The following is a 25,660-nucleotide window of genomic DNA, read 5'->3' on the forward strand; positions in this document are numbered from 1 at the left end:
TAGCAGTTCCCCGTGCTCCAGGATCTTTGGTCTCCAGTGGTCCTGAGATCTCATCTGCCAGTTCCTTCAAAACCTTGGGGTATAATTCATCTGATCCTAGTGATTTGAACTCATCTACAGTAAACAGATGTTCACTTATAATTTTCTTCCCTATTTTAACTTGTGTCCCTAACATGTTTTTTGTGAAGCAGTTTTCGATAGGTTGGATTGGGTTTTTTTACCCTTTGTGTAAAGACAGATGCAAAAAATAATAGCTCTGCTTTCTACCTGTTGCTTGTCACCTTCTTGCCACTTTCTCCCAGTAATGAACCAATTGTTTCCTTGACTTTTTTCCTTATTTTTAATATGTTGGAAGAAGCTTTTTTTTGGTTATTTTTAACTTTTGTTGCAAGTCTTTGTTCATTCTGATCCTTAGTTTTCCTCACTTCATCTTTATAGGCTCAGGCTATTTGCTGATATTCTGTCTTAGTTATTTCTCTTCGGAGAGGGTCGGCATACAAATCTAATCAATTCAATTCAATTCCCCCCCCCCCTTCTACTTTTTGTTATTTTTGTCTTTCAATTTGTCAGATTTCTTTATGCAGCCATGCTGGTTTCTTTTGTGACCTATTATTTTTCTTCTTCATTGGTATTGTCCTAGCCTGGGCTTTTATGATCTCACTTTTCAAAACTTCCCAATTTTGAATTAATTTATTATATTGGTCTCTATACAGGGTTGGAGATTTTCTTCCTAAGACCCCTACAGTGAATCCAACTAATGGTAAGCACAGTATTTTGTGGAAATGACTCATAACTATGGCTGGATATGTTTTGTAGCCTATCATCTTTCTCATCTCCCCAGCCATTTAGTTTAGAGACCAGCAAAGGAGGTTTGCATAATCATAGTATTAAGTGTCTAGCAAGTATTAGGTGCCTACTAAGAAAAGAGGGAGAAAATAATTATCTAATGAGGTTAATATGGAAAACATGTTACCTTCTCACAAGAGTAAATAGCTTGTCTAATCAGCCTCTTTTTCCGGTGTTACATAAAAAATGCCGGTCAATTACAGGATAAGTAGAAAGTTGAGCAAGAGATTGAAAAAAAGACTGTGGCATGATATTTTCATACTGTCACCAAGTAATCCACATGTATAGGGCCATAGAATCACCAGGGGAGGTGTGTGTCACGTATGATTTGAGTGATTAACTTTTTTCACTTATATGATCACATTTGTTTGATTATATCTCAGGTTTGCTCTAGAACCATGATGGTGAATTTATGGCACTGTCCTTCTGGTTTCAGGTGCACACATGCACGCCAGCCAGCTGATCTTTGTGCATTCTGGAACCGTCCGCAGGAACCCATAGACCATCTGGCTGGTGGGCATCCACACACTGGCCACCAAGTCTTTGGGTTTACGGCACTCTGGCACATGCAAAGACTAGCTGGTCTTTGAGTTTCTGGGGCTCTGCTGTGTGTGCATTCCAATTGGGCAATCGGTGCCGAAAAGGTTCACCATCAACTTAAACTTGGTTATTTTGTGCCAGGTTATTGTATGACTATTGGAGATATGACAGAGTTGTAGAGGTGGGCTATCTGTGAGATGTTTTAAGTTAAGGGTTTTTTTATGGTGATGTTTAATAGTGTTGTTTTATTTAATTTTGATTTCTTCCATTGCTATGTATTAATATATTGTAAGCCGCCCAGAGTCTCAGGAGAAGGGCGGCCTAGAAATCAAATAAATAAATCACTGCTCCAGAAGCTCAAAGTGGCATAAATAGTTCTCTCTCCTTCCCTATACAGTGATACCTCTACTTACGAACTTAATTCATTCCGTGACCAGGTTCTTAAGTCGAAAAGTTTGTAAAAAGAAGCAATTTTTCCCATAGGAATCAATGTAAAAGCAAATAATGCGTGCGATTGGGGAAACCACAGGGAGGGGGGAGGCCCTGTTTCCTCCCATGGAGGCTTCTCCCCACCTTTCCCGGCCCTGTTTCCTCCCAGGAGATTCCTAGAGAGGCCCCATAGAGGCTTCTCCCAGACTTTTCTGCTTACAGTTTTGGAGGCTCGGTGTTTGTAAGTGGAAATTGGTTCTTGAGAAGAGGTGAAAAAATCTAGCACACCTGGTTCTTATCTAGAAAAGTTTGTAAGTAGAGGCATTTGTAGGTAGAGGTACCACCGTATTCTAATACGTCTGAAAGTAGTCTGGGAAGAGGGATAAAACAATTGTTTGTGTGTGTGTTTATGTGTGTGTGAGCGCACACCAACACAGAGAGGAAGAGTCTTAGGTGCATAGGCACAAGCAATTCAATTCAATTCAATTCAATTTATTAGATTTGTATGCCACCCCTCTCCGAAGACTCGGGGCGGCTCACAACAATAAAGCAATAGATACAGTTCTTTATCAGAAGTCAAAATACTTTTATGATTAATTTGATTATTAATTTAAGTGGGAGATGGAGGGAATTTCACAAGGCATTTCATACTTTTTGCCTTGGTCACCAGGGTAACAGATGTTTTTAAGGCAATGGATCTTACTGAAAATTTTCAGGCTGTGCTTGCCTTGCTAATGCAACTTTTCCTGAATGCCATGTGATATATTCTTCAGGACGTACAGTCCTGAAGAAATAGCATTCTACAATGCTATTTAAGCAAGGAGGCATGTTTTATTTCTCAAATGAGCATGCAGAGCACTTCCTATTCAGCGGTGATGTTGACTCTTTCAATGCTAACATTAAGCAATAGCTTCTTTTTAGAAAATAGAAGACCAGTTTCTCAGGAATCCAAATTCTTTAGAATTTCCAGGTTTTTGTTTTTAAAAAAGGCTGGAACTACCAGCAATATTTTATTTAGATGCTTAAGTACCTCTCCTCTGAGGAAGCTCCTTATTAAAGTTTCAAAAGATGATTACAGTTCAGAGTAGCCTGGATCAGATCCAATCCTTCAGCCCTGCCTATGAAAAAGAGCAACCAGCCTTCTTCCGATTCTCACAAACTCCATATTGCCCCATTCTTTATCTGCCCTATGTTTGTACATGAATCATGCTGAAACAAAGATGACACCTCAACCCTCTAAGGCAGTGTTTCCCAACCTTGGCAACTTGAAGATATTTGGACTTCAACTCCCAGAATTAATTCTGAGAGTTGAAGTCCAAATATCTTCAAGTTGCCAAGGTTGGGAAACACTGCTCTAAGGCAGAGGTGTAACAGGACTTGTGTGTGCTCCTGTTCTTTTCTGAAGGAGTTAATGCTGCTCTGTACTGCAGCTGCCACTGCAGTCAGCAATGTTCAGGAATGTTCTTCCTTTTTGCTCTCAGCCACCTGCTTGGAATAAAATGCAAAGTCATGGACTCAGCAAGAGTTGTCCCATGGAAAAAAAAAGAAGAAGAGGTGCAGAGATAAGATTGTAGGATAACACCAGGACTATGACAAGATGCTTTCCACCCTTTGTTTGCACCGTGGACGTTTTTAAGATAATCTATACCATCGTGTGAACGAACGCAGTGCATATTTTACACACTCCACATTTCAAAAAGCTTTGAACACGTTGTCACTCCTTGTTCTTTCCAAGGAGCCTTGCCAATTAGTTGTTATTTATTTTTCCTCCCTTTTCCATCTATGCATTACATAAGAACATAAGAAGAACCATGCTGAATCAGGCCAAAGCCCATCGAATCCAGCATTCTGTGTCACACAGTGGCCCACCAATTGTCTATGGGGATCTTGAGCAGAAAGAGAAGGCAAGACCCTCCTTTTCCCTTGACCCCCAACAAATGGTACTCAAGGGAATCCTGCCTGCCTCAAGAAACATAGAGGCGGCACATGGACATCCATTTCATTGATTTAGGAGGAAGAAAAAGCTACATTTAAAGGAGGGGATTCTAAATGTTCTTGCAAGAATATTGCATTAGTTATTTTAATAACTAATTGTTCTGTCGAGCTCTCTGGTAGAATCCTCCCAAAAAATGCACAGATACAATTTCAGACACACACACGTTTGAAAATTCAAAACAATGTTCTTTATACCGAAAATGCAAATAAACAGAGCACTCTTTTTGTATAGCAAAGAGCACTTGTCTCTAAACAAATCCTCCACAATGGCCAAACCCACAGGCTGCTATTTATAGCAGCCTCACTAATTACCACAGCCCCACCCAACCACAGGTGGCCTCATTTTCTTTGATAATAATCTCTCAGTTGTTGTTGCCTATGCATCGCTCTCTGCATGTGTGGCTGTATCATTAACTCTTGTTCTGAATCCAAGGAGGAGCTAGATACGTGATCTCCTTCTGAGCTGTCTGCCACACTCTCCTCCTACCTGTCACTCATGTCTTCTTGGTCAGAGGAGCCTTCATCAGCAGACTCCACCAGGGGCAAAACAGGCCTGCAGCATGTGGATGTCTCCCCCACATCCACAGTCCTTGGGGCAGGAGCGGGGCCAGAGCTAACCACAACACTAATATGGTAATTTCTCCATATTGGTTATCTCATGGATTGTTGGAAATATTAAGAACACCCTGGAATGAAAAAGTCAGCTAAACTCTTTAAGATGTTATGTATTATTTTGTCTTTTGAGTCAGCTAACCTGAATGGAGACCTTGCTGAAAGCTATAATATAAATACGTACTAGTCAAGAAAGATTTACTGTTATGTAGGTTTATGTACCAAACAAGCAGGTTTTGCACGTCCAACAAAATTAGGAACAAAACCTCTTCTACGCTAGAGGTCATTCATGTGATTGCAAAGAATTTACCTTACATATACCTTACAATTCACCTTACCATGGCTTATAATTCATAATCTGTAGCTCCTTGTGACTAGCCTCTAGCAGAGATGTGACCGTTGCATTCACATCACCTGTTTAACAGATGTGATATGTGTTTGACTACAGATTTACAGATTATGTTGTGTGTTCTTGGAATTCATATACTTAGCACAACATTGTTGATATTTGGTGGTTTTCCATAGTTCTTATTCCTTATTAAAGTAGTAATATTGTATGCCCGGCCACTCTTCAGAAATTGCAAAAGAAATCACGGAGAATCATTATTGTGGTGATAAATTTGCCACTATTTGCCACTATTGCATAGGCAGTCATTCAACTAGGCAAGATACTTTCACAGCGGTCACCAAAGACCATTGGAAAACACCCTATTTCCGATGCTCTTAGAAACCGAGACATCACTCTTCTATTTGCCTCCAGGCAGGCCTACCCACATGTAAATAGACTACTGCAAAAAAAAAAAAAATCTGTACCATTGGAACTTCTAAACATGTGCAGCAGCCGAATTTCTGGTACTGTGCATGCATCACCATCTTGTTTTGGGCTCTTTTTTTTTGCAATAAAAACAATTGGCACTGCACAAGTGTCTGTGCACAAAGCCCACACCCACCCACGAGGTGTGGGTGCACGCAGCACAGGAGGAAGCAGACCGGCAGCGAGGTAAGTAAGAACCCACCCCTGAGTTTCTTAATTATTTTATTATTTTATGATTGGGAGTCACCGCAACATGAGGAACTGTATTAAAGGGTTGTGGCCAGTAATGGGCAGCAGCCAGTATGACTGGGATTGCCGATTAATTAGTAAAAATAGCAATGCATGATGCTCCTATTACCATCTTTGGTGGGAATGCAAAAAAGCAAAACTCTTCTGGGGTATAATAGCAAGTTGGCTGGAAGGAATCTTGGGTACTAAAATAGAAAAAAACCCAGAAAGCTTTTTGCTGGGAATATTCCACCAAAAGCTAGAAAAACATCAGGTATATTTGGTTATCCACATAACTATGGCGGCTAGGTTAATATATTCCCAACACTGGAAAAAAGAAATGATACCTCAGGAGGAAGAGATTATAGAAAAGATTACAACTTAACTGGATAAATTAACATTGGAAATTTAAAATAAAGAAGAATCTGATTTTTACAAATGTTGGGTTATTATTATATTATTTATTAGATTTGTATGCCGCCCCTGTCCATAGACTCGGGGTAGCTCACAACAGTAACAGTACAATATGTAACAAATCTAATAATTAAAAGTCACTAAAAACCCCTTATTAAAAAGAAACATACACACAAACATACCATGCATAAACTGTATAGGCCCGGGGGAGATGTCTCAGTTCCCCCATGCCTGGTGGCAGAGGTGGGTTTTAAGAAGTTTATGAAAGGCAAGGAGGGTGGGGGCAGTTCTAATCTCTGGGGGGACCTGATTCCAGAGGGTCGGGGCCGCCACAGAGAAGGCTCTTCCCCTGGGTCCCACCAGGCGACATTGTTTAGTCGACGGAACCTGGAGAAAGCCAACTTTGTGGGACCTAACCGGTCGCTGGGATTCATGCGGCAGAAGGCGGTCTCGGAGATATGTTTCCTACCGGTGGTTAGGAAAAGGGATAAAGAAATTAATGTACATTTGATTAATACATAATTGATAAAGTTATTGCTTGGTAATAGAATTTATAGTTAAACCTAAAGATATAAGATTACTTACATGATTTAAGATTTGTATTTTTTCAAAACTGGTGTACTGTATATGACTAATTGAACAAAGCTCTAATAGAATGTCAATATCGTTAGCAGCGTTTTCAGGGTATGCTACACTGTCGTTCAATGTTTTGTTTTGTTTTAAATGTCTTTGTGCTGTTTTGTGTATTGTATTTTCTTATGTATTTAAATAAAAGTTAATTTTTAATTTTAAAAAAGAAAAAGCAATGCATGATGCGTGTGCAGCTGCGTGTCCTCAAGGCACCCCACACCCCCCGTGTGAGATTTGGCTGCGGCGCATGCACAGCAAGTGAAATCTCACGCGAGGACACTCGCGTGCTTACATTTCAGCATTTTGGGGCCTTTTTTTGCTTCTGCGCATGCCCGGAAGAAAAGAAATCGGCAAGATTGCTGAAACCTCGTACATGCGATCGTCCTTGCATGAGATTATGCTTCGCCTCGCATGCGCCAAGGCTGAATCTCCCCCAACTTCTGGTGGGCCCAGTAGGCTTGTATTTCACCCTCCCCAGGCTCCAAAGGCTTCCCTGGAACCGGGGGGAGGGTAAAAACGCCCTCCCCCATTCCCCAAGAGGCTCTCTGCAAGTCAAAATTTTTATTTATTTTATTTTATTTATTTATTTATTGGATTTGTATGCCGCCCCTCTCCGCAGCTAACAACAATGATAAAAAACAACATGTAACAATCCAATTTAACAAAACAACTAAAACCCCTTATTATAAAAACCAAACATACACACAGACATACCATATATAACTTGTAATGGCCTAGGGGAAGGAATATCCTAACTCCCCTATGCCTGGCGACAAAGGTGGGTCTTGAGTAATTTGCGAAAGACAAGGAGGGTGGGGGCCGTTCTAATCTCTGGGGGGAGTTGATTCCAGAATACAGGAAATGCCCTCCCAGAGCCTCTGTGGGAGCCAAAAATCAGCTGGTCGGCATACACATGCATGTTGGAACTGAGCTAGGGCAACAGCTCGTGTGCCAGCAGATATGGTTCTGCGTGCCACCTGTGGCACCTGGGCCATAGGTTCGCCATCACTGCCCTAACCACTTTCTGCTTGGACTACTGTAATATATTCTTTATCGGGTTACCCTTGTGAATGTTTGCTAGCTATAGCTAATGCAGAAAATGGCAGCAAGGGCCGTGAAAGTTGGGTGCCCGTATACCCAGGTAATCTCATTGCTTAAAGAGGCCACATTGCTTGTTCATCAGCTCCCAGGTAGGATTCAAGGTGCTGGTTGTTATCTACAAAGGACTACATGCAGGGGTGGACTATTGCCCTGATGGGGGGGGGGCTGCCGCCGCAGTGGGGTAGCAAAAATGGAGCTCCACCCCAGAGCACCCAATTTGTATTGAAAGATGTTGAAAGAAAATGCAGGGCGTCCTGCATAAGCCATGCTCACAGTGTGGTAGTAAAAATTTTGGTAGACCTTCATTGTTGGTATCTAACAGTTTTCCATAAGAAAAATGTACATACAAATATGGCTCTGGAATTGGTTTCAAGGGCTGTTTTTCCTGTATTCATTTACCCTACAATCAGATTGAATAGGATCAGCTCTTTCCAGATCCAGTCCTTTCATAATGTTATCTAATGGGCTCAGCAATAGGCTTTTGGAATAGCTCTACTGCCCCACTGTCTCCCTTCCAATAGAGATTTGGTTGGTCTTTTCTATCCTGGATTTCAGGAAAGCTGTTCAGACCCACATATTCCATTCAGAATAAGAGGAGGGAATGCTTTGATTGATAATGGGGTCACAAGCATATATCTGATTGGTATTTTTTAATTGATGTCTTATTACATGATGAGATTGTTAGCTGCCTAGAGGCTTCTAGAACTGAGAATTTAGGGGTAGTGATTTCTGACAGTCTCAAAATGGGTGAGCAGTGCAGTCAGGCGGTAGGGAAAGCAAGTAGGATGCTTGGCTGCATAGCTAGAGGTATAACAAGCAGGAAGAGGGAGATTGTGATCCCCTTATATAGAGCGCTGGTGAGAGCACATTTGGAGTACTGTGTTCAGTTCTGGAGACCTCACCTACAAAAAGATATTGACAAAATTGAACGGGTCCAAACAAGGGCTACAAAAATGGTGGAAGGTCTTAAGCATAAAACGTATCAGGAAAGACTTAATGAACTCAATCTGTATAGTCTGGAGGACAGAAGGAAAAGCGGGGACATGATTGAAACATTTAAATATGTTAAAGGGTTAAATAAGGTCCAGAAGGGAAATGTTTTTAATAGGAAAGTGAACACAACAAGGGGACACAATCTGAGGATAGTTGGGGGAAAGATCAAAAGCAACATGAGAAAATATTATTTTACTGAAAGAGTAGTAGATCCTTGGAACAAACTTCCAGCAGACCTGGTTGGTAAATCCACAGTAACTGAATTTAAACATCCCTGGGATAAACATATACGTATCCATCCTAAGATAAAATACAGAAAATAGTATAAGGGCAGACTAGATGGATCATGAGGTCTTTTTCTGCTGTCAGTCTTCTATGTTTCTATGTTTCTAGAAATTAAGTAAGTAAATTATTGTAGAATGAGGGCAGATTTAAAAAGTCAAACATAGAAGTTTGATTTGCAGTTCAAATGACGGACATGTAGGAGCATATCAAATACTGCTTCAAACTTCAATGGCACTTTCTCCATATTTTTGATAGATCGTTATCTTGTTATTGATTGCTTTTATTTATTATTTATTTTTTATTGGTTTTTTAAAAGACAAAGACAAAACACAGTAACTACAGGAAACGAAAAAAGGTTTGCTTTTATTTTTATGGATTTATCACAATAATAGATTTTATATTCCCCAGGCGTTACCATTGGAACTCTCTCACCAGAAAAAAAACACATTAGAATTAGAACTTTCTCACCAGACCTTCTGATGGCTGCTATTTCAAAACTGCACAAAGCCTGGGAGGAAGAAGTGCTGGCCTCTGCTACATAAATTATTTCCTGGCAAGTATTGTAACTTTAAAATCAAGTCTCTGGAAGTTGATACTAAATCATTACCAAGAAAACAAAAACAAATGTGCAAATGTGCTCATTAAGAGCTGAGCTCAGTTCAAAAAAGACCTTATGTATAGACATTGAGGCAAATGGTTTTCTCTAAGGTGTAGAGTTATAATAGCAAGAGCACTGCTTCATGGTGCATTACAGCCAACTCTAAGGAGTTTATGTACACTTTTATGTACACTGAGAGCATGTGCACCAAGTCAATTGTGTGTCCAATCACATTTGGCCAATAAAATTCTATTCTATTCTATTCCATTCCATTCCATTCCACTCCACTCCACTCCACTCCACTCTACTCTATGCTATTCACAGAGTCAGCATATTGCCCCCAACAATCTTGGTCCTCATTAGTGTTGGGCAAACCCAACAAAGTTCGGGTTTGGGTTTAGCACCCGAATTTTTTTAAAAGTTCGGGTTTGGCACCCGAACGCGAAGCCGAACTTTTGCAAAATTCGGGTTCGGGTACAGTATACCGAACCGCGCAAAGTTCTGTATGAGCCCGAACTTTGCAGGTTCGGGTCGCCCAACAGTAGTCCTCATTCTACTGACTTCGGAAGGATGGATGGCTGAGTCAACCTTGAGCTGGTGAGACTTGAACTGCCAACCCAATTCAACCAAACCAAACCAAACTATAATGTATCTGTAGAGAAAAAGTATTATGTACAGGTAATCCTTGACTTATGATCACAGCTGAGCCCAAAATATCTATTGTGAAGTGAGACAGTTGTTAGGTTGATTTTACCCCATTTTACCACCTTTCTTGCCATAGTAGTTAAGTGAATCACTGCAATTGTTAAGTTAGTATCGCAGTTGTTAAATGACTGTGGCTTCCTCATAGACTTTGTTTGGCAAAAAGTTGGGGGAGAAAAGGATCACATTGCAATTGCCATGAACATGAGTCAGTTGCCACATGTCTGAATTTTGATCACATGGCCATGGGGGTGTTAAAAATGGTCATCAGTCTCTTTTTCACGCCATTGTAACTTCAAATGGTCATTAAACAAACTGTTATAAGTTGAGGAGTATCTATATAGAGGAATCATTGAGTCTGTCATCTGCTCCTCTATAACTGTCTGGTTTGGTGCTGCAACCCAACAGGACCGACACAGACTTCAGAGGATAATCAGAACTGCAGAAAAAGCAATTGCTGCCAACCTGCCTTCCGTTGAGGACCTGTATACTGCACGAGTCAAAAAGAGGGTGGGGAAAATATTTAATGACCCCTCACATCCTGGACACAAATTGTTTCAACTCCTACCCTCAAAACGTCGCTACAGAGCACTGCACACCAAGACAACTAGACACAAGAACAGTTTTTTTCTGAACGCCATCACTCTACTAAACAAATAATTCCCTCAACACTGTCAGACTTTCTACTAAATCTGCACTTCTATTCTACTAGTTTTTCTCATCATTCCTATCACCCATTTCCTCCCATGTTGACTGTATGACTGTAACTTGTTGCTTATATCCTATGATTTTTATTAATATTGCTTCTCCATTGCTTATTTTACACCTATGACAATCATTAAGTGTTGTACCACATGATTCTTGACAAAAGTATATTTTATTTTATGTACTCTGAGAGCATCTGCACCAAGACAAATTCCTTGTGTGTCCAATCACACTTGGCCAATAAAATTCTATTCTATTGTATTCTATTCTATATGTACAGTATCACAATATATGGTAATCATCACTATATAATTAGGTAATATTCAGAGGGAAGTCGTGGAACACTTTTCCAGCAATGCAAAAATGTGACTACTTTTTTTCCCCTGTCTCTCCCAGATCATAATCAGAAATACTTTGAAGCTAATAGAAACTGTAGACATTTGGCAGAAGAGCATAATTATCTAGCATAGGATTTTACTGCAATAGAGGTCATCTGAATCATTCATTATATTTCTACAGCTTATGTTAAATGCAGCAATAACTCACTCAATGTTCTTGGTGTTTGAAGGAGTCAGTGTTAGAGTACAGTTATGCAGAACATTTGCTTGTCATCTCTTGGATTTGGACTTGGGTAGTGTTGTGGTTAGCTCTGGCCCAGCTCCTGCCCCAAGGACTGTGGATGTGGGGGAGACATCCACATGCTGCAGGTATGTTTTGCCCCAGGTGGAATCTGATGATGAAGGCTCCTCTGACCAAGAAGACATGAGTGATAGGGAGGAGGAGAGTATGGCAGACAGCTCAGAAGGAGATCAATTATCTAGCTCCTCCTTGGATTCAGAACAAGAGTTAATGATACAGCCATGCATGCGGAGAGAGATGCATAGGCAACAACAGCTGAGAGATTATTATCAAAGAAAATGAGGCCACCTGTGGTTGGGTGAGGCTGTGGTAATTAGAGAGGCTGCTATAAATAGCAGCCTGTGGGTTTGGCCATTGTGGAGGATTATCTGATCGTTGTGTTTCATGCCTACTTTGCTGACTTTGACCTTTTGTGTGCTGATTTCCCCCCGCTTTGAAACTAAACCAGAGCAAAGTGTGTTTCACTTTGTGAAAGAAGGACTGTGAATTGCCTCACAGCTGCAAGCTAAGTATCACAGAACTGACAAGGGACTTGTACAAAGTACCAGTTTGTTTGGAGACGAGTGCTCTTTGCTATAACAAAAGAGGGCTTAGTTTAAGTGCATTTTCATTATAAAGAACATTGTTTTGAATTTTCAAACATGTGTGTGTCTGAAATTTGTACCTGTGAATTTTCGGGAGGAGTCTACCAGAGAGCTCGACAGAACAGGTAGTAGAGAGCAAGTAATATTTTAGAACATACCACTATGCTATTTGTGGAAATTGCATTGTGGGAGTAAGGAAATCTCTTTTATTATAGGGAACAAACCAATTCACAGTTTGATCAGCAAGATTCTTATTGTCCAATGACAGCTTCCAGACAGATAATTTCAGATCTCTGATATTTTCCCGAGGACTCCTTTATTACACCGTTCTGGCCACCAGTAAATAACATCTTTGACATTATGATATTTTTGGTTTGAAAAATTACATTTTAAAAACATTTCATTCAATAATGAAATGAAATCTAGTACATAATTAAACAATCAAACAAAATAAAATTTACATATTATATTTAAATGATTCAAGCAGAGCTCAAAAACCAGATCAGAAATAAGTGCAGTTTTTAATTTTAAGAGCAAAGTGCTTTTCTGATGCCAGTCATTCGGTTGTCCCATCCCAGTCCAATTCAGTGATGGTTATGAGCAAACCATTTTGTCTATGCCAAATTTATCCTTTGTAAGCTTTCTGCATTAATGCATAAACATAGGAAAATACTGATACACTGTAGGAGCCATTATAGTGCTCTAGAGTCCATTTCTCATTGATCCAAGAAACTGCAAATGATTTGTGATGTGTATTATTGTCCCAAAAATATTGCTCTTTTTCTTCCTCTCTCCTTCCCCCAACTGTTCAATTTAGGGCTAAAATAGATGTTCCACAAGCAAATAAAAATACCATAATAAATTCAGGCATCAGCAAGATATGTCTTTGTTTATGTCATTTCTTGTTTACAGGCAATAAGGTAACCAATCTGGAGGTCATTTATTGGAAAAGAAAGATGTGATTGCCTTTAATCAATTCTAATATAAGCCATAAGAGCATTGACTGATATATGACCCAGACTGCGAATGGCAACTTGTAATATACAGTATATTATGTAAGAAAATATGGTGCAAAATAGAACAGAACGGAACGGAACAGAACAGAACAGAACAGAAAGCCTGGCTCAATTAATAGAGCTTCTGCAATCCTCCATCTTGTATAAAATTGCATAGCAGATTAATAAAAATAGCTGAGGCCCAAGGGTTCAATTCAGCCCACCAAACCTGCCTATAAAATCTGAAAGTTTGCATCAAAGTATGATTTTTAAAAATATAACGAAAGAAAAAAATGATTAGCCAAGTAGATTTATAATGTATGCAACCAGAGGCCATTATGCAATGTATACACAGTGCAAGGTATAAAACTGCCAAATTAATCTTCATTGAATTGATATACTATATTCTTCATAGTAAGTCAGAAACTTTCCTCTACAATTAATTGCCATTCATTGAGAGTTCTGGCCAACATAGTGAAATCCATGAGAAGTTACCAGCCTATAAAATAAGGCTCATTAGTTTAAGGACAATATAAATTTAATCAAATGTAGATATTGCCCTGGCCCCTATGACTTTGGGAAAGAATAGTTGGAGCAAATAACTTTTAATCATTTCCATCTTCTCCTTGTGACTGGAAGATTCTTATTTCCCTATTTCCATATGGAGGAAGCTAGCACCTACCCCTCTCCTAGAAAAATGAAATATCCTAGGAAATATTAAAAAGGCAGAATATTACCATATATAGAATATCCCTAGCTGATATATGGAGAAACATGCTTTTAGGCAGGAAACAGACTCACATAGCCCCCACCTTTGTCAATGTGCCATCAAGGAATGGCCCAGCTCACTCATCCCACCCACCCCCTTTGTTAATAGACTAGACCAGTCTATTCTATATAACAAAGATCTGCCTCCTTCAGACAGAGCCATATTAGGAATTGCTCGAAACCCTTTCATTGCACCACATGGGACCTGGGAAAATTGCATCAGCCAGCAGAGTTCAAGCAAGCTTGAACTCAAGACAGTCTACAGAGTTTATTTATTTATTTTTATTTATTTATTTTGTCCAATACATAATACACATTGAAGAGAAAGATATGTAATAATATAAGTAAAGAAAAGAATAGAAGATAAGATATAAAAGTAGAGGTGAACATATTTGAAAGGAAAAAAAGATAAATGAGATAAGGAGAGACAATTGGACAGGGGACGGAAGGCACACTGGTGCACTTATGCACGCCCCTTACTGACCTCTAAGGAACCTGGAGAGGTCAATCGTGGATAGTCTAAGGGGAAAATGTTGGGGGTTAGGGGTTGACACTACTGAGTCAGGTAATGAGTTCCACGCTTCGACAACTCGGTTGCTGAAGTCATATTTTTTACAGTCAAGTTTGGAGCGGTTAATATTAAGTTTGAATCTGTTGCGTGCTCTTGTGTTGTTGCGATTGAAGCTGAAATAGTCATTGACAGGTACAACGTTGCAGCATATGATCTTGTGGGCAATACTTAGATCGTGTTTTAGGCGACGTAGTTCTAAGCTTTCTAGACCTAGGATTGATAGTCTGCTTTCGTAGGGTATTCTGTTTCGAGTGGAGGAGTGAAGTTGCCCCTGCATAACCCCATGGGAGTCTGACAACCAATTGGAATGCATTACATACAGAGGAACAGGAAACTAAAAGGTAGAGTCTAACAGAGGTCATAAAACCAAGGGACTCAGCATCTTTTATTTGCTTGTCTCTTCACCCAACATATGGATGCACGTGATCCACCTTTTCTGTTCAGAAATTCATACCATGTGCTCCTGTCCAACATTAAACCTTCTTTCCAAGCAACTTCCATGAATCCAGTGCATTTTTCCCCACTTGGAACTGAACTCAGAAGGATATTTCTTACAACAACCCCAAGAGAGGGGATTTAAAGAATTCACAAAACTGAACCATAACTTTCCTTCTTTCTTGATTTATTTTCTTTCTGTAATCTATCAGAGGCTTTTCTAATTTAGGCAAAGAACCACTAATGTAACCAATAAATGAAACAGAACATCTTTAAGTGCTCAGAGGAATTGCTCAAGGTAACAGTCCAAATTTCCATCCTTCATTTTATTTTCTGTGTCTGTTCATGTGCTTAAAACTAATCCAGTGGATCATCTAAAATATATCCTATATATAAGAGAGTGAACAGAAAATAGATCAAGGTCCATTTGTTTATCAATAGCAACAATAAAGTTAAAGGTAACTAGGTGAGTAATTTTGCTCAGATGTATGAAGATACCTGGGCTTTTTAATTCTAAGCATATGCTTTTCCAGTTAATATTTGCATCAACTGATACCTTACTATTAAAATATGATGTTTTCTTTTGCACTAATATTATTATTATTTATTATTATTTATTAGATTTGCATGCCGCCCCTCTCCGCAGACTCGATAAATAATTATCTGCAATATTAATATACGGTAGATATTAATATTAATATCTATCTACAATATTACTAACACTGTCGTTGTTATGATGCAGCTAAATGATGCATCTTAGGAGAACAGTTTTTGTAGTAAGACCTCTCAGCTGATGTTCAGAATGAGTCCAAAATCCATGTCTCTCAAGAGAATGAAATCTGGGGAAAAGTCAAGGTGTCACGATGTATATATGGAAGCAGTGAGAAAGGGAGGGAGGAAGGGAAGGGGTAAAAGAGAAGACAGGGAGGTAGGGATCAAGGCAGGCAGGCGGGCAGAAAAAAAGAGGGAGGGAGGGAGGGAGGGAGGATTTCCAATGTGTTCTGCCGGGCTCTCTGGTATGAGCCTTCCGAAAATTCAAGGGTACAAATTTCAGACACACACACGTTTGAAAATTCAAAACAACGTTCTTTATCACAAAATTCAAAAGAAACAAAGCACCCTTTTTGTATTGCAAAGAGCACTCATCCCAAAACAACTTTGTAGGCTGTACAATTCCCTTAATCAGTCTTTAAGTACTTAGCTAGCAGCTGTGAAGAAACGTCACAGCCCTCCTTTTTCCAACGAAGTGAGACACACACACACTTTGCTCTGCTTTGGTTTCAAATCAACAAAGTCTGGAAAACAGCAAAGTTTGAAGAACTGCAATCAGATAATCTTCCACAATAGCCAAACCAACGCGCTGCTATTTGTATCAGCAGCTCTAGTTACTAGAGCCCCACCCAAACACAGGTGGCCTCTCTTATCTCCTGTAATATGTCCTCAATTGGTCTCTTCTACGCATAAGTCTGCGCCTGTGTGGGTCCAAGACTTCCGCATCCGAATTGACCGAAGATAATGGAGATTGGCTTCCTGGGCTGTGTGCCAAGCCCCCCTCTTCCAAGTCACTCCCACCTTCTTCTTCATCCGAGGAAACTGCACTACCTGACTCTGTCGGCAATAAAACAGGACTATGACATGTTGATGTTTCCCCTGTATCCACCTCCACATTCCTTGGGGCAGGAGCTGGGCCAGAGCCAACCACAACACAATGTTGTTTGAAATTGTTATTTGAAAATTCAGTGGGGAAGCCTGCAGGAAGTCAAAAATCACATCTGTTTTCATTGCTTTTTTAAAATTAATGTAATAATTCTGTTTCTCTGTTTAGGTAAGGAAATATCTCTGAAACAATGGGCCAACAGAGTTCAGGTTGTCCACTAAATATTTGCATCTGCTACACGCAAAGCAAAAGGCTTACCTGGCAGTTTGTATATTTTTTTTAAAAACAACAGCCTTGAAATAATTAGATTTTAGGAGGGAGAAAAAAGCTAAAGCTATGGTATGTAGGTTATTACTGTATATTAATGAGTTTGTCATCTGCACTTCTATAACTGTCTGGTTTGGTCCTGCAACCCAACAAGACCAGCACAGACGTCAGAGGATAATCAGAATTGTAGAAAAAACAATTGCTGCCAACCTGCCTTCCATTGAGGACCTGTATACTGCACAGGTCAAAAAGAGGGCTGTGAAAATATTTACTGACCCCTCACATCCTGAACATAAACTGTTTCAACTCCTACCCTCAAAGCATTGCTACAGAGCACTGCACACCAAGACAACTAGACACAAGAACAGTTTTTTTCCCAAATGCCATCATTCTGCTAAACAAATAATTCCCTCAATACTGTCAAACTATTTGCTAAGTCTGCACTACTATTTCTACTAGTTTTTTTCTCATCATTCCTATCACCCATTTCCTCCCACTTATGACTGTATGACTGTAACTTGTTGCTTGTATTCTTAGTTTTTTATTAATATTGATTGTTTCCTGATTGCTTATTTGACCCCTACAGCAATCATTAAGTGTGGTACCACATGATTCTTGACAAATATATCTTTTTCTTTTATGTACACTGAGAGCATATGCACCAAGACAAATTCCTTGTGTGTCCAATCACACTTGGCCAATAAAAGAATTCTATTCATCTATTATAGAGCTGAAAAAAATGGACCAAATTGTTGTTTAAATTCTTGACAGAGGCAGATTGTTGGATAATCTTATGCAGTGGTGTGGTTGTTAAATATCTCAATGAAATAACATTAAAAAGTGATTTGAACCTTTTACAAATTAATTTATTCGGTTTGGGCTTCTGAGATGCTACCATGGGCATCACAGATATTCATGAATCCATTCTGACCCTAGGGATGTAATTTTCCAAATAACGTTTACATTAAAATCAGGAGACCACTACATTCAAGCAACAGCCTGGGTTCTTTTAAAATTATTTAAACATCGCTGCCACTTTGAATTCTTTCCATATGACCTGCCCCAGAGGCTAGCATGGAAAGGCATCTGCTGTGGCTTACATCACTGCAAGGGGCTCTTGGTGAACCCCCTGGACCATATTGCTCCTCTCGCAGCTGCTGCCACGGAGCCTCCAAATAGAGTCAAATGTTGGGAAAGAGAAGTCACATCCGTCACTTGCCTTGTTTTCTCCCACTGGGTAATTGCATAGTTTGCAGGAATAGATTTCATATTTTTAATGTAAGCATTATTACATTTTTCAAATTCTTTTTATCTCCGGTGATTAATACTTCAGCACATCATATTGAAGAGTCCAATGATAATATATGTTTATTTTTACAAGAGCAGTTTTGCCAAGGCATTGATGCTCTTTTTATCATCACACAGTTGATACCAGCGCCACTTACCAAGAAGGCTTCAAAAATACTGGTGCTTTAAGTATATCAGTTTTTGATGACCTAGATTTTGTTTGAGATATTTCCTCCTCGTCTTTGGTGAATGATGAAAGTCATCCTCCTGCTAAAGTTTCTCACTAGAAGAGACCTTTCAATACTTTCAATACTTCCAGTACTCTGTAGTATCATCACCTACCCCCACTGTTGACCTCTCCCGATTCCTAAGAGGTCAGTAAGGGCCGTGCATAAGTGCACCAGTGTGCCTTCCATCCCCTGTCCTAATGTTTCTCTTTTACTAGTATCATGTATAAAAATGTTGTGGTTAGCTCTGACCCAGCTCCTGCCCCAAGGACTGTGGATGTGGGGGAGACATCCACATGCTGCAGGCCTGTTTTGCCCCCGGTGGAATCTGCTGATGAAGGCTCCTCTGACCAAGAAGACATGAGTGACAGGGAGGAGGAGAGTGTGGCAGACAGCTCAGAAGGAGATCAATTATCTACCTCCTCCTTGGATTCAGAACAAGAGTTAATGATACAGCCACGCATGTGGAGAGCGATGCATAGGCAACAACAACAACTGAGAGATTATTATCAAAGAAAATGAGGCCACCTGTGGGGCTGTGGTAATTAGTGAGGCTGCTATAAATAGCAGCCTGTGGGTTTGGCCATTGTGGAAGATTATCTGATCGTTGTATTTTGTGCCTACTTTGCTGACCTTTTGTGTGCTGATTTTTCCCCGCTTTGAAACTAAACCAGAGCAAAGTGTGTTTCACTTTGTGAAAGAAGAAGGACTGTGAATTGCCTCACAGCTGCAAGCTAAGTATCACAGAACTGATGAGGGACTTGTACAAATTACCAGTTTGTTTGGAGACGAGTGCTCTTTGCTATACCAAAAGAGGGCTTAGTTTAAGTGAATTTTCATTATAAAGAACATTGTTTTGAATTTTCAAACGTGTGTCTGAAATTTGTACCTGTGAATTTTGGGGAGGAGTCTACCAGAGAGCCTGACAGAACAATAAACATTGTTATATCTTTGTATACTACCAATATGTGCTTAAATAAATAAATAAATAATAAATAAATAAATAAATAAATAAATAGTCAAATTTCATGGAATTTATCTGCTTTCCCAGCTGTAATCCTGACCACTTCTCTTTTTCCATGATTCAATTGCTCAACAAGCCTAATGGTGCTTCTGTTTTCTCATGGTACATGTGTCAATGTAGTCTCTTATGGGCACATCTAATCAAAGAAAGGGTCAAAGAATGTCACTCAAAGTGCCCATCTGCTGTGAATGTAAAAGTGTCCTTGTGCCTGTAAAAGTTCATGGGAAGCCATAGCAGTAGGAAAACTTGCTAAAAACTTAAGGGAAGATGATGAGGAAGATGGTGAAATAAAAAGCAACACTCTAATGCAAAAAACAAGTCACTGAAATAAATTGTAACCATTTTGCACAAGCCAACCATTCCTTAATCTTCTTTGAAATTATTATTATGTGCCATCCAGGAATGGGTTCCACTTACCTTTGCCATTGATTTGCATGATGTCGCCTTACGCAATTTCACTTCCACGCATGCTCAGTGTCAGGATTTAGCCCGAAACACAGCTGAGGAGGTGATCAGCTGTGCTTCGGGTGAAGAAATAAGTATTAATAATTAGTATTAACCCGGGGGAAAGCAGGAGGGCTCTTTTTCAAGCAGCAGAAGAGGAAAATCCATCCAAACAAAGAGAAATTCAGCAAAAATTCACCCAAAACAGATGGCGGCACCCACAGACCAGCACCGCCTGAACTGGATCTATGACGCCATCATCGCATCACCGGTGGATCACTAACAGTTTGGGTGATCTGATCGAACTGGGAGGAACCCATCCCTGGTGCCATCCCATCCAGTGGTGTGTTGCTGCCAGTTCAGACCAGTTTACCCATACCAGTGGTAGAAATATGCACCCATTCACCAAATTGGTAGCAATGGCCAGTTGTCCACACCCCCAACCGGTTCTCTGGTCACTGCAGCTGGCAAAGAACTCACTGCGCATGCGCAGAGGGTCATTTGCATGACGTGATGAGAACATGTAGGGAATGTAAGTGGAACCCACCCTTGATCCCATTTGTATGACACATGTACCATTTTTGTGATGCTCATATCATCTTATATGGCATTGCATTCATTCTTGCAGATGGTCTAAACTTCATCTAAACTTCATCATTCCTACCTATAAAGGCAGCACAACCTAGTTATTCTAAACCAGTGAATTCAGTTAGTAATTCTGCTGAGCAAGATTAGCCAGGATTCTAGTGTAGGAATCCACCCTGCTAAAATAAAATTGCCAATGTCGAGATAAAAGGAAAGGTATGAATAATTCAACTCCCAGTCTTTTTTACTCAGCCCTGCTCTAAATATTTTAATAGTTCTGTGCTAGGGGATATCTAGTTATTTGCTCAGGCACAGATACACAATCTATAAGTAAATGATGAGAAAGGAGTCTTCTAATGCGAATTGATGGAAACAACAATCTTTTCCATTAAATTATGCCACAGATCTAATTTGGGAGACTTTTGAAAATAATGGATTCTAGATTTTAAAAAATCACCAACTCTAACGCGTTGCTTTCATAATGATCTATTGCTTGGTCTCCCCATTTATTTTATGTTTAAGAAGGCTTAAAAAAAGGCACACTCAAAAACATTAATTGGATGATATCATGATCAATGCTCATGTAGCAGTTTTCCTCTTCATGGTACCTCCTTGTTAAGCTGCACTTTAATTCTTATAATTTCTCCCCAGAAGTTCAAAGGGCCAGAGTAATGGGATGAAATCCCATGTTGTGACCTCATAGTATTGTTTTTATCCTTATTCCCCTGGTTTCCGTAGGAGAGTTAATCATGGCAGCTTCAGACTAGAATAATTGAAGAGTTTCATACTTAATTCTTTAAGATCTTTCCTTGTGTGTCCTGAATTTCCTGGTTGTACCTATTGCTACCCAAGCAGAGGATCCGTTCACCAGAGAATGGAGCACTGTCATCTTTTCCAGCTTTATTCTAAGAATTGTGACTCTAGATTGCTCTATTTTTTCACCATAATGATAATGTAGTGAGAGAGGTAAAGTGTGTATACATACGTATACCAGTGTAGAAACTATATATTTTTTCTCTCTCATGTGCATCAATTGGAACTATTTTGATTGCACTGTCACAAAAGTGCAATAAGAATTGAATTGCAAATTCAATAAGAAATTTCTTCCCGTGTAGGATTCAGAAATTTCTGGCAACGTTTCGACGAGGTCCCACTCGTCATCTTCAGGCTGGTGCTTCTGTCCTTGTTCTAGGGCAAACAGTTTTTCATACAAAGTCCAAAAGTAGTTTTTATGTAGAAATAAAATTGTTTAAAGTATTTTTTTAAATCAATGCTGTCAATTTTGTCATCTCCACTAGAGCCATTAACTTTACCATCCATTCTTCCATTGTACTTATTAGTAAATCCTTACACCTTTGTGCAAATAGAAATTTCCATGCTGGTATCATGTATAAAAACAATTTGTCCATTAACCTCAAAAGAAGCGAGTTGTACACAGTACTGTTTCTGTACTTTTAAAATCCCTTGAGTCAAAATATATATTTGATACCAATATTTTCTAGCTTTTAGATACAGTTGGATCAATGGGAGAATAGGTAGAAGACATGGTTGAGATTTACAATGAATTGTAACCTTAAAAAGAACTTTTATGAAATGATGTGTCTTTGCTATTTGCTGGAAATGTAATCAGATTGAAGGTACTTTTTTCATCCTTGTGGCCATGTAAGAAAGCTGAAATCACATATTTTTGTAAGCTCCTATTTTGTCTATTCTGCCTGGGAATATTGGGTGCTGAAATCCAAGCCATGGAACATTTCCAAACTAGCCTTGATTTTTGTCTCTGACATTGAAATACCTTTCAATAGGCTCCTATCTATTGAAAACAAAGGAAGATCAAATTTTGATCAACTTATTTTACACTGCAACTTGTCAATGAGATCACAGGATGAAAGAGTGAAACCAAATGAATCAAATACCACAAAGGCAATTTGGGTTGGGGTCTCTTGTCATCATTAGTCATGCTGCCAGGTAACAAACCAGAAGATCACCATCTGATCAGAATGCAAAGGGCCATAGTAGTGATTAAACACAGTAAGCAGAAATGGAAAAGAACAGAAATTATCTTGGACACTAACAGAGAGGAAGAAATATTATTTAACACAAGTCTTTAAAATTGAGATTCTCAGTCATCCAGGTGATGGTTGCCTTTAAAATGTTTCCACATGAGAACTGACTGAGATGATTGTCAAAGATAATATGTTATCTATTTAATATGGTGTTGTGGTTAGCTCTGGTCCAGCTCCTGCCCCAAGGACTGTGGATGTGGGGGAGACATCCACATGCTGCAGGCCTGTTTTGCCCCTGGTGGAATCTGCTGATGAAGGCTCCTCTGACCAAGAAGACATGAGTGACAGGGAGGAGGAGAGTGTGGCAGACAGCTCAGAAGGAGATCAAATATCTAGCTCCTCCTTGGATTCAGAACAAGAGTTAATGATACAGCCACGCATGCGGAGAGCGATGCATAGGCAGCAACAACTGAGAGATTATTATCAAAGAAAATGAGGCCACCTGTGGTTGGGTGGGGCTTTGGTAATTAGTGAGGCTGCTATAAATAGCAGCCTGTGGGTTTTGCCATTGTGGAGGATTATCTGATCGTTGTGTTTCGTGACTACTTTGCTGACTTTGACTTTTTGTGTGCTGATTTTTCCCCGCTTTGAAACTAAACCAGAGCAAAGTGTGTTTCCCTTTGTGAAAGAAGAAGGACTGTGAATTGCCTCACAGCTGCAAGCTAAGTATCACAGAACTGATAAGGGACTTGTACAAATTACCAGTTTGTTTGGAGACCAGTGCTCTTTGCTATACCAAAAGAGGGCTTAGTTTAAGTGAATTTTCATTATAAAGAACATTGTTTTGAATTTTCAAACGTGTGTGTGTCTGAAATTTGTACCTGTGAATTTTTGGGAGGAGTCTACCAGAGAGCCCAACAGAACATATGGTGACAGGTTTCATTGGCAAATGAAGTTAAATTTACATGCCATGATGCTCATTGGACTGTGACAATGACTGTTCTTCAGGTTTAGATTATGAATCACTTAATGGCATCGTTTTCTTTCTTGTGTGTCAACATTGGTTGGGAGTTTGGCTTTAAGAGGCATAAGAGGGAGGGAAGGAGGGAGGAAGGAAAGAATTGGAAATTATAGATTCTAATTATCTGCTTCCCAACACACCTGTCTTTGAGGGGTCCTTGGCACTCTGCTGAGTTAGCAAGTTGTTTTCCTGCAAATGTTTCATTACCCAAACTAGGTAGCATCATCTGCGCTACTGATAACCCTGTCATTGGTGATGTTATCTAGCTTCGATAATGAAATGTCTGCAAGCAGACAGCCAAGCTCAGAACACCAAGGACCCTTCATTTCAACCCAGAGCTACAAATATCCTCCTTTATTGGTTCAATTGCCTTTGTTTTTCAAATGTTTTGGGGTTTTAACGTCATAGTTGAATTCATAGTTCATATCACTTAGTCCCAGCCAAAGGACAGGGTTTCCTTTTGACTGCAATGCACTGGCCCTTATTTTGTGCTCTTGCCATTAATATTCTCAGTTCAGCTTTTGACTGATTATATATCATCACTTGTGTCGACACACATAGAGAGATACTTTCTTGTTACAGTGTGACTGGTGGTACTTTTGGGGTTGAGGGTGAGTGGATGACTTTAGTAGAACAATTCCTTCAAAGAGACCTGGCGAAAGCTTTTTTGCTTCTTTAATACGTACAGGTATTAGGAGGGGGAGAAAAACAGAACAATATCCACCAGTGTGTCCAAACTCCCTAGTACAGTGATGGTGAACCTTTTTTTCCTCAGGTGCCGAAAGAGTGTGGGCGCATGCTATTGTGGATGCACAAATGCCCTTACCCATAATTCAATGCCTAGGGAAGGCGTAAACAGCTTCCCCCGGCCCCTGGAGGCTCTCTGCTGGCTGAAAATGGCCTGTTTCCCAACTTCTGGTGGGACCAGTAGGCTCATATTTTGCTCTCCCTAGGCTCCAGCAAGGGTTCCCAGGAGCTGGAGGAGGGTAAAAACGCATTTCCCCATCTCCACGGGGGATCTCTGGAAGCAAAAATGCCCTCCCAGAGCCAAAAATCAGCTGGCCGGCACACACAAGCACATTGGAGCTGAGCTATGGCAATGGCTTGAGTGCCAGCAGATATGGCTCCGTGTGCCACCTGTGCCATAGGTTTCCCATCACTGCCCTAGTAGAAAGTTTCATCTTCCATCCTGCTATGCCCAAGATACTAACTCTTTTTTTGTCAAAATGTGTACTAGATAACAGGTATGGTATAAACATAAACAAAAGCAAATTAGGCATGGTATAAACATACAGGTATGATATAAACATAAACAAAAGCAAATTTTCTCAATCTCTCTCCCAGAACTACTAACTACTAGATAGCAACCATCAACTCTTTTTAAACTACCATTTCTGCCCACCCTATACTTTCTCCTTCCTCCCTGCTGTTTTTGATTAATGGCATTTAGACTTAGACTTATGTACCACTTCACAGTGCTTTGCAGCTGTCTCTAAGCAGTTTACAGAGAGTGAGCACATTGCCCCCAACAATCTGGGTCCCCATTTTACTGATCTTGGAAGGGCGGAAGGCTGAGTCAACCTTGAGCCTGCTGAGATTTGATCTGTCAAACTGCTGGCAGCCGGTGATCAGCAGAAGTAGCTGGTAGTACTGCACTTTAACCACTGCACCACTGAATTAGTTTGGAGAATGTGCATCCTTTTTTTGACCTTGTCACTCTTCTCTCTGCACAGACATTGTGAGACATTGCACCTCCCTCTGGGGTTTCAGTCCAGCCCATCCAGGTCAGTGGCTTCCTCAAGGTTTCGAGGTGTCCCTCTGCAGGTACGCAGCTCTCCATCTGCTATGGGTTTGCTATGGGTTTGGGGTGAACCAGGTCCCACAGAGTGGGTCTTCTCCGGGTCCCGTCAACTAAACAATGCCGCTTGGCAGGACCCAGGAGAAGAGCCTTCTCTGTGGCGGCCCCGGCCCTCTGGAACCAACTCCCCCCAGAGATTAGAATTGCCCCCACCCTCCTTGCCTTTCGTAAGCTACTTAAAACCCACCTCTGCTGCCAGGCATGGGGGAATTAAGACTTTTTTCTCCCCCTAGGCCATTACAACTGTATACATGGTATGTTTGTATGTATGTTTGGTTTTTATATATTAAGGGGTTTTAATTTGCTTTTAGTATTGGATTTTATTGTATATTTTCATGATTGTTGTTAGCCGCCCCGAGTTTTCGGAGAGGGGCAGCATATAAATCCAATAAAACTAAAC

The 25,660-nt window shown here is 40.1% G+C and overlaps 1 long non-coding RNA gene across 1 annotated transcript; it reads left to right on the top strand.

Moving 5' to 3' along the window:
- LOC139165641 (uncharacterized) lies at positions 1–25,203 on the top strand. Its single transcript, XR_011558781.1, has 3 exons — positions 1–79; positions 714–760; positions 25,136–25,203. It is a non-coding gene; the product is annotated as an uncharacterized lncRNA (long non-coding RNA).
- The last annotated feature ends 457 nt before the right edge of the window (positions 25,204–25,660 follow it).

Source organism: Erythrolamprus reginae, chromosome 3 (genome assembly GCF_031021105.1).
Source record: "Erythrolamprus reginae isolate rEryReg1 chromosome 3, rEryReg1.hap1, whole genome shotgun sequence".
Lineage (NCBI taxonomy): Eukaryota > Metazoa > Chordata > Lepidosauria > Squamata > Dipsadidae > Erythrolamprus > Erythrolamprus reginae.